This window comes from Panthera tigris, chromosome C1 (genome assembly GCF_018350195.1).
Source record: "Panthera tigris isolate Pti1 chromosome C1, P.tigris_Pti1_mat1.1, whole genome shotgun sequence".
Lineage (NCBI taxonomy): Eukaryota > Metazoa > Chordata > Mammalia > Carnivora > Felidae > Panthera > Panthera tigris.
Genome location: NC_056667.1, coordinates 164,693,172 through 164,702,985, shown reverse-complemented (window position 1 = coordinate 164,702,985; position 9,814 = coordinate 164,693,172). Strand labels below are relative to the sequence as shown.

Sequence of the window (9,814 nt, the reverse complement as noted above, 5' to 3'; positions counted from 1 at the left end):
TTCCTTTATGAAGTTTACAGATTGGTCTTGTATAGTTAGGATTTTATAGTTAGGGATAAAATGAGATAATAAAGTTTTTTGTTCCTTTTGACTAGCGTTTCCACTTCCCCACTCTTGATATTGTATACTTGTATGATAGCAATTAAGAGTCAGGGATTGTGGGTTCTTACTCTAGCTTTAGCACAAGATAATGACAATTTCTCCTTGTGTTGCATCTTGTTTTTTTTTTTTATTTTTTTATTTTTTAATATATGAAATTTACTGTCAAATTGGTTTCCATACAACATCCTTGTGTTGCATCTTGTATCTTTAAAATGGGGACTTTGTTTACTCAGGAGCTTAGTAAGCAAAGGAAGTCTCTTGTTTTAACTTTCCACGTCTCTTTATCTTACCCAGACCAATCAAAGTGAATGAAAACAATGTAGTAATGTTAATAATAGATGAATCTGCAGATTCTAGCAACGCTATTTGCACACCAGTGCCATCTAGTGGAAAATGTATAATTTTTTTGAACTGCATTGACTGGGCAATTTTTATTCTTTGTAATACAAATAACAGAGTAATTTGTAATACAAATTAATGATTGATATTCTGAAAATTTGAAGCTGATAATTAGAGTAGTTCATTTTTTTCTTAAAGAAGAGGTAAAAGATTGCATAAAACAAAACCAGGAACAGAAATATTGGGAAATGCTAAGAAAGCAAAATTTCTTTATCACTCAATCAAATGAAATACCACATATGTAAGCAAAATAAGAAATTTACTTTCTTTATTTTTTTAAATTTAAGTTTGATTTTTTTTAGTAATCTCTGCACCCAGCATGGGGCTCAAACCGATGACCCCTAAGTCAAGGGTCACATGCACTTCTGAACAAGCCAGCCAGGTGCCCTGAAATTTAGTTTCTTTATGTCTTATCATTTTAAGCAGCCTCCTTGAGATATAATTCATACATCATACAATTCACCCATTTAAAATGTTCAATTAAATGGTTTTTAGTATGTTCACAGCATCGTGCAACCATCACCACAATCAACCGTAGACGTTTTTTATCACTCAACAATAACAGTTTTGCCGTATTTCAAGTCATATAAAATCATATTTGAACATGAGTCACATGTAGCTAAAACAACTAAAATTCTGAGGTTTGAAAGAATGATTATTAATGGGTATACTATTAGAGAAAAGATGTGCTGTGCATTTGCAGATTAAATTTTTCAAGTCTTTAGGGGCGCCTGGGTGACTCAGTTGGTTAAGCATTTGACTTTGGCTCAGGTCATGATCTCATGGTTTGTGGGTTCTAACCTGGTATTGGGCTCTGTGCTGACAGTACGGAGCCTGGAGCCTGCTTCAGATTCTGTGTCTCCCTCTCTTTCTGCCCCTCCCTGGCTCACACTCAGTCTCTCTCTCTCAAAAAATAAACATTAAAAAAATTTTAAATTTTCAAGGCTTTAAAACATGTAACCTTTAATGCACAATTATTAGAATGATAAATATTTATGTTTATTTCACATGAAATCCAGTTTTCCCCTAAGTTTTTCTTCCAAAATTCTTATAAATTTCTTTTTTTAAAAACCAAGAGATGATATTGTAACTTACTTTTGAAATGCAAGGAGAAAATAGTAAATTCTTGTCGTTGTTTTCCAAAATTTCTAAAACTGTGATATAATTACAATATTTACTGATTATCAATATTAGTCTTCATACATTATATAAGTAAAAATGTTTTGCCTTATTTGAAATTTTTAAATAGGTTTTATCACTGATATTTATTGGTGATAAAGGTCCAGAGTCTCCATTTTTCCCAGCTGTAAGGCTACTGGCTACTGATAGTGTATTCATGCACCTAGCCTGTATGTGGTAGGCACTTGAGAAATGGTATACTCCTTCTTTTTCTTGAGTTTGTGTGTCTTTGTTTGAGTTTGAGAATAATATGTAACACCTGATATTCCCTCCTCCCCTGCTGTAGACCTGGTCCTTTTCATTCAACTTGATGACCTACATCTTTTAAATATGTTGATTGTAGAACAGACTCATAGGTACCACTTAGAATAGTTTCATTCAACCATCTGGTAATTGCAGCTATTTAAATTAAAATAAAAATCCATTGAGTTAATTAAATTAACTATAATTAAAATAATAAAAAGTCAGTTACTCAGTTGCATTAGCCATACTTGAAGTGCTCAAAGCTGCTTGTGGCTAGTGGACGGTGCCCACACAGAACACTTTAATCATGGCAGAAAGGTGTATTGTACAGAGTTCTGAAGAATAAGACTGTGGGTAAACCCTCCCACTTATCTAATACACAGAATTTTCACTATTACAAGTATTTTGATTGTTGAACAATTTAAAAATTATTTTGATATTCCTATTTCTCTGTCTCCTTACCACTCATGTCTCACAGACGTAATTGCATAACCACAGGTAAGCTACTTTCCCTTCTCACATTTTCGTAAATACAATTTTCACTTTCACACCTTTCTGCCTTCAATACCCTCATCATCTTGTAGCTTTTTCAGTCCTTCCTTCCATATTTCCCTTCCTGGCCCCTTCATTTCTCATTCTCTCTGTTTCTATTCATACTTTGTTCCGCATTTTTGGCAATTAGCAAAGAACTTGCAACCTTGCTGTCAGTTCTTATATTATTGTATTTTTTGAAATGTAGCTCATTTATTTAACTTAAAAATATTTTTTTAATGTTTATTTATTTTTGAGAGAGAGAAAGAGTGCAAGCAGAGAGGGACAGAGAGAGGGAGACACAGTATCCCAGGCAGGCTCCAGGCTCTGAACTGTAACCACAGAGCCCAATGTGGGGCTCATATCCACCAACTGGCAGATTGTGACCTGAGTGGAAGTTGGAGGCTTAACCGACTGAGCCATCCAGGTGCCCCTATAATGATTTAACTTTTAATGTATTTAAATCTTATCCCAGTTGAATTGTAACTCAGAAAATTGGAGCTGCAGTTCAGTTTTTGTCCAAGGTGCTTGGCACAGTGCTTTGCCCATAGTAAGCACTTGTTTTATTCTTTTGTTGACGCGATAGGATTCCTGCAATCAAATGCTAATGGACCATTCATAAAACATTGAGTTCCTATTTCAAACAAGAACTGGGACACATTGTCAATATACATAGATAATTTAGCTCTTCGATTATTCAAAAGTTAAACAAAAAAATGGGCTTGGCATATCTGTGTTTAAGGAACGTTCACTCTTGTCCCACTTTGGTTCAGCCAGTAACGGCACAGCACGTACCAGAGTTTAAACTCCTGCGAGAGTTGCCACCTTGCGGGATATGGGAGCCAATCAGCAGTGCGGATGGAGCCTGGCCTGCCATTGGTTGGCGCCCACCGGAAGCACATGCCCGCTGGGCTTCTAGCTCAGGTGTTTGAGGCGCTACTGTGGGACGGTCAACCTTAAACGTGCGGCGCGGGTTCTGGCCCCGCAGCGGCCTCGATGACTGCCAAGCGTTCGCCAGGGAGGTGGTAGGCGGAGCCGCTGACCCTGTGGTAGGTATGAGACTGGCTGAGAAGGAGTGGGCACCGCAGTCTTGTGATCCGAGCGCTCACTGGTTACGGGCCGATGCAGTTTGGGCTAGGGTTCACCCAAAGAGGAGTATCCAACCGTTCTGCTAGTAAGAGGCTCCCCTTAGCCCTAGCCTGGTGGCGTCTAGGTCCCTTAAGTGCAGCGTAAGACTGTTTCTAGTGAGGGGCCTCTCTGCAGCTTCTGTGATTTCTGTGTGGAACAGATTTAAAAAAATTTTTTCTTTTTCAACGTTTTTTTATTTATTTTTGGGACAGAGAGAGACAGAGCATGAACGGGGGAGGGGCAGAGAGAGAGGGAGACACAGAATCAGAAACCGGCTCCAGGCTCCGAGCCATCGGCCCAGAGCCTGACACGGGGCTTGAACTCACGGACCACGAGATCGTGACCTGGTTGAAGTCGGACGCTTAACCGACTGCGCCACCCAGGTGCCCCATGTGTGGAACAGATTTTGACCCGAGTCTTCCACCCACGTTTGGCAGAAGTCAGCCTCAAAATGGGTGTGGTGGCATGGAAGAGCCCAGATTGGCAGTTTGGAAAGCTGGATTCTTACTCCAGTTTAGGGATTCAGGCATGGCAGATTCAGAGGGAAAGGCCGTAGACATCTGGGGGTGGGGGTGGGGGGATGGGTTCATAGACCTGTAGTGATTTACCCAGGATCATTTCATCTTGATACCTTCCACTGCGGTACTTTTTCCGCTACAGCAGCAGAATCCCACTTTATCTTTTAGTCTGTGTAGTACTCATGCTCCAAATATTCTAATGAGTTCCTCCTCCCGCTTTATTGCTTCAGTTATGTGGGTTTTGTAAATCTGGAAAGCTTTATCCGTGCCTTGATTGTTCTTACCACATCCCTATTTTTATGGGCAAAATTGGAAATGGCAAATACCAGTATTTAAATGGTAAATACCAGTATTTAAAAGCATTTTACTTACTCCTCTTTAAGCATCTGCAGTGTATCATACATTTTGTTCAACACAGGGTTGCTTAGATGTTCTTAAAAGGGACTTGTTAAAAGAGATTTAAAATTGCTCTTCCTCTTATCTTTCACTATCTCTCTCCACTTCTTACCAACTTGTGACTTCAAATAAGCCACTTAACTTCTGTCTGCCTCATTTTCTTCATCTGCAAAAATAGATATTAGCGGTATCTTTCTCACGTTGTAAAAATATTAATAATATATAAAGCACTTAACTATGCCTGGCCCACAGAAGCATGTATGAGTTTGTTACTCTAATCCTATTTATCATTAGAATGACTTCATTCTTGGAAGAGCGATCATTCTCATACCAGGTGTCACATCTCTGCCCATTTCAGTAAAATTAGCGTGTAACATTATAAAAGTTTCAGGTGTACAACATTATATTTCTTCTTAGTAACTAAATGTTACTAGATGCAAAATGGATTCCCTTGATATCCTTCCTAGTCTTCCTGCCCCTCCCTTACTACTGTTGTGGAATCTATTGGTTTCAAGACACTTTGAAGGTACTGGCACACTAGTGATTGAAGATGGCAACAGTGAATGTCTTAACTGTAGTAAATATTGGTAGTTTGAACAGTGACAATGGAAATTTTCTTATAAGTGACTTGCATGTGAAATCTATTTGAGGAAAGAGTGTTTTTTTTTTCCTTTTTAAGAAAAATGTCTGATTTCCTGAGTTATCAGTAACATTTAATAAGAATCAACCTGATTTTTCTACTTTATATAAAAATTGGAAATGATTCTTTAGCTAGTACATAGATGACATTTTGTATTTTAAAATGAGCTTTATGATTATTGTGAATGCATTTTGCTAAAAGTCTGTAAGTTTGTATTTGTGACTAAAGTTCTTTTCTCTATGGACCCTATTTAAAGGCTCACTGAATTCTGTGACTATACAGAGACTTGATAGAACTCATATAAGTAGAAATTGAATGCAGTGTTTTGAGTGAAGTTTGAAATTTAAAAGTAAGCTTCTCCTGGGTAAAGTGAGTTTCCTTACTCTGCTTTTTATCAGATCGAAAACACTTATTAATAGCTTAGTTGTTAGTTGACCCAAAGAAAATTTCTGTTTTCCCTTTAGGTGTATTATTAACATTGTTTGGGGTTTCCACATAGATTTAAAAAAATTAGGGAGATACCAACTTTGCAGGTTACTGTATGGGAAGTACTAGCCTCTCTCTGAGTAATAGCTAACTTTACTTAAACAATACTGTATTTTTCAACATCAGAATGACACGAACACTTTCAATTTCTCAGTAGAGTTATAAAGAGAAAATGTGATTAAAACTGTACTGGCAGAGAATTAGGTATTTTCATGATTTCTTTAATAGTAACACTCATTTTAAACTCCATCCCCCACCTCTCGCACCCATTCTTCAAAGAGCAGGTAAATAAAACCTGGGTACTGCATTCATTAGCATTTCAAACTACATTTTTTCCTTTTTTGTTGTTTTTGTTTTATTTTTATTTTTTTTATTTTATTTTTGATTTTTTAAATTTTACATCTGAATTAGTTAGAATATAGCACAACAATGATTTCAGGAGTAGATTCGTTAGTGCCCCTTACCCATTTAGCCCATCCCCCTTCCAAAACCCCTCCCGTAACCCTCAGTTTATTCTCAGTATTTATGAGTCTTTCTGTTTTGTTCCTCTCCCTGTTTTTATATTATTTTTGTTTCCTTTCCCTTATGTTCATCTGTTTTGTCTCTTAAAGTCCTCATATGAGTGAAGTCATATGATTTTTGTCTTTCTCTGACTGACTAATTTCACTTAGCATAATACCCTCTAGTTGCATCCACATAGTTGCAAATGGCAAGATTTCATTCTTTTTGATTGCCGACTAATACTCCATTGTATATATATACCACATCTTCTTTATCCATTCATCCATCGATGGACATTTGGGCTTTTTCCATACTTTGGCTATTGTTGATAGTGATGCTATAAACATTGGGGTGCATGTGTCCCTTCGAAACAGCACACCTGTGTCCCTTGGATAAATGCCTAGTAGTGCAATTGCTGGGTCGTAGGGTAGTTCTATTTTTAGTTTTGTGAGGAACCTCCATACTGTTTTCCAGAGTGGCTGCAACAGTTTGCATTCCCTACAACAACGCAAAAGAGATCCTCTTCGCATCCTCGCCAACATCTGTTGTCGCTTGAGTTGTTAATGTTAGCCATTCTGACAGGTGTGAGGGGGTATCTCATCGTGGTTTTGATTTGTATTTCCCTGATGATGAGTGATGTTGAGCATTTTTTCATGTGTCACCTGGCCATCTGGATGTCTTCTTTGGAGAAGTGTCTATTCGTGTCTTTTGCCCATTTCTTCACTGGATTATTTGTTTTTTGGGTGTTGAGTTTGATAAGTTCTTTATAGATTTTGGATACTAACGCTTTATCTAATATGTCATTTGCAAATATCTTCTCCCATTCTGTTGGTTGCCTTTTAGTTTTGCTGATTGTTTCCTTAGCTGTACAAAAGCTTTTTATTTTGATGAGGTCCCAGTAGTTCATTTTTGCTTTTCTTTCCCTTGCCTCTGAAGACATGTTGAGTAGGAAGTTGCTGTGGCCAAGATCAAAGAGGTTTTGCCTGCTTTCTCCTCAAGGATTTTGATGGCTTCCTGTCTTACATTAAGGTCTTTCATCCATTTTCAGTTTATTTTTGTGTATGGTGTAAGAAAATGGTCCAGGTTCATTTTTCTGCATGTCGCTGTCCAATTTTCCCAGCACCACTTGCTGAAGAGACTGTCTTTATCCCATTGGATATTCTTTCCTGCTTTGTTAAAGATTAGTTGGCCATACGTTTGTGGGTCCGTTTCTGGGTTCTCTATTCTGTTTCATTGATCTGAGTGTCTGTTCTTGTGCCAGTACCCTACTGTCTTGATGATTACAGCTTTGTAGTATAGCTTGAAGTCTGGGATTGTGATGCCTCCTGCTTTGGTTTTCTTTTTCAAGATCGCTTTGGCTCTTCGGGGGTCTTTTCTGGTTCCAAACAAATTTTAGGATTATTTGTTCTAGCTCTGTGAAGAATGCTGGTGTTACTTTGATACGTATTGCATTGAATATGTAGATTGCTTTGGGTAGTATTGACATTTTAACAATATTTGTTCTTCCTATCCAGGAGCATGGAATCTTTTTCCATTTTTTTGTGTCTTCTTCAATTTCTTTCATAAGCTTTCTATAGTTTTCAGTGTATAGATTTTTCACCTCTTTGGTTAGATTTATTCCTAGGTATTTTATGGTTTTTGGTGCAACTGTAAATGGGATCAGTTCCTTGATTTCTCTTTCTGTCACTTCATGGTTGGTGTGTAGGAATGCAGCTGATTTCTGTGCGTTGATTTTATATCCTGCAACTTTGCTGGATTCATGAATCAGTTCTAGCAGTTTTTTGGTGGAATCTTTTGGATTTTCCATATAGAGTATCATATCATCTGCAAAAAGTGAAGGTTTGACCTCCTCCTGGCTGATTTGGATGCCTTTTATTTCTTTGTGTTGTCTGATTGCAGAGGCTAAGACTTCCAATATGGTGTTGAATAGCAGTGGCGAGAGTGGACATCCCTGTCTTGTTCCTGACCTTAGGGGGAAAGCTCTCAGTTTTTCCCCATTGAGGAGGATATTAGCGTTGGGTCATTCATATATGGCTTTTATGATCTTGAGGTATGCTCCTTCTATCCCTACTTTCTTGAGGGTTTTTATCATGAAAGGATGCTGTATTTTGTCAAATGCTTTCTCTGCATCTATTGAGAGGATCATATGGTTCTTGTCCTTTCTTTTATTGATGTGATGAATCACATTAATTGTTTCGCAGATATTGAACCAGCCCTGCATCCCAGGTATAAATCCCACTTGGTTGTGGTGAATAGTTTTTTTAATTTATTGTTGGATCTGGTTGGCTAATATCTTGAGGATTTTTGCATCCATGTTCATCTGGGAAATTGGCCTATAGTTCTCCTTTTTAGTGGGGTCTCTGTCTGGTTTTGGAACCAAGGTAATGCTGGCTTCATAGAAAGAGTTTGGAAGTTTTCCTTCCATTCCTATTTTTTGGAACAGTTTCAAGAGAATAGGTGTTAACTCTTCCTTAAATGTTTGGTAGAATTCCCCTGGAAAGCCATCTGGCCCTGGACTCTTGTTTTTTGGGAGATTTTTGATAATTAATTCGATTTCCTTACTGGTTATGGGTCTGTTCAAATTTTCTATTTCTTCCTGTTTCAGTTTTGGTAGTGTATATGTTTCTCGGAATTTGTCCATTTCTACCAGATTACCCATTTTATTGGCATATAATTGCTCATAATATTGTCTTATTATTGTTTTTATTTCTGCTGTGTTGGTTGTGATCTCTCCTCTTTCATTCTTGATTTTATTTATTTGGGTCCTTTCCTTTTTCTTTTTGATCAAGCTGGCTAGTGGTTTATCAATTTTGTTAATTCTTCCAAAGAACCAGCTTCTGGTTCTTTCATTGATCTGTTCTACTGGGTTTTTTTTGGTTTCGATAGTGTTAATTTCTGCTCTTATCTTTATTATTTCCTGTCTTCTGCTGGTTTTGGGTTTTATTTGCTGTTCTTTTTCCAGCTCCTTAAGGTGTAAGGTTAGGTTATGCACCAGAGATCTTTCTTCTTTCTTTAGGAAGGCCTGGATTGCTATATGGTTTCTTCTTATGACCTCCTTTGCTGCGTCCCAGATGTTTTGGGTTGTGGTGTTATCATTTTCATTGACTTCCATATACTTTTTAATTTCCTCTTTAACTTTTTGGTTAGCCCATTCATTCTTTAGTAGGATGTTCTTCAGTCTCTAAGTATTTGTTACCTTTCCAAATTTTTTCTTGTGGTTGATTTCGAGTTTCATAGCGTTGTGGTCTGAAAATATGCACGGTATGATCTTGATCTTTTTGTACTTACTTAGGGCTGATTTGTGTCCCAGTATATGGTCTATTCTGGAGAACATTCCATGTGCACTGGAGAAGAATGTATATTCTGCTGCTTTAGGATGAAATGTTCTGAATATATCTGTTAAGTCCATCTGGTCCAGTGTGTCATTCAAAGCCGTTGTTTCCTTGTTGACTTTTTGATTAGATGATCTGTCCATTGCTGTGAGTGGGGTGTTGAAGTCTTCTACTATTATGGTATTACTATCTATGAGTTTCTTTATGTTTGTGATTAATTGATTTATATATTTGGGTGCTTCCACATTTGGCACATAAATTTTACAATTGTTAGGTCTTCTTGGTCTATAGACCCCTTGATTATGATATAATGCCCTTCTGCATCTCTGGATACAGTATTTATTTTAAAGTCTAGATTG

At 37.4% G+C, this 9,814-nt stretch overlaps 1 protein-coding gene across 3 annotated transcripts in view; it reads left to right on the top strand.

Moving 5' to 3' along the window:
- Positions 1–3,208: 3,208 nt before the first annotated feature.
- PDE11A (phosphodiesterase 11A) overlaps positions 3,209–9,814 on the top strand; it is a 411,261-nt gene continuing 404,655 nt past the window's right edge. For 2 of the 3 annotated variants that reach the window (XM_042994778.1, XM_042994776.1), the window contains exon 1: positions 3,209–3,503. The gene's annotated coding sequence lies outside the window, so the exon portion shown is untranslated. The remainder of the gene's footprint in view (positions 3,504–9,814) is intronic. The other variant, XM_042994777.1, reaches the window with a different exon arrangement.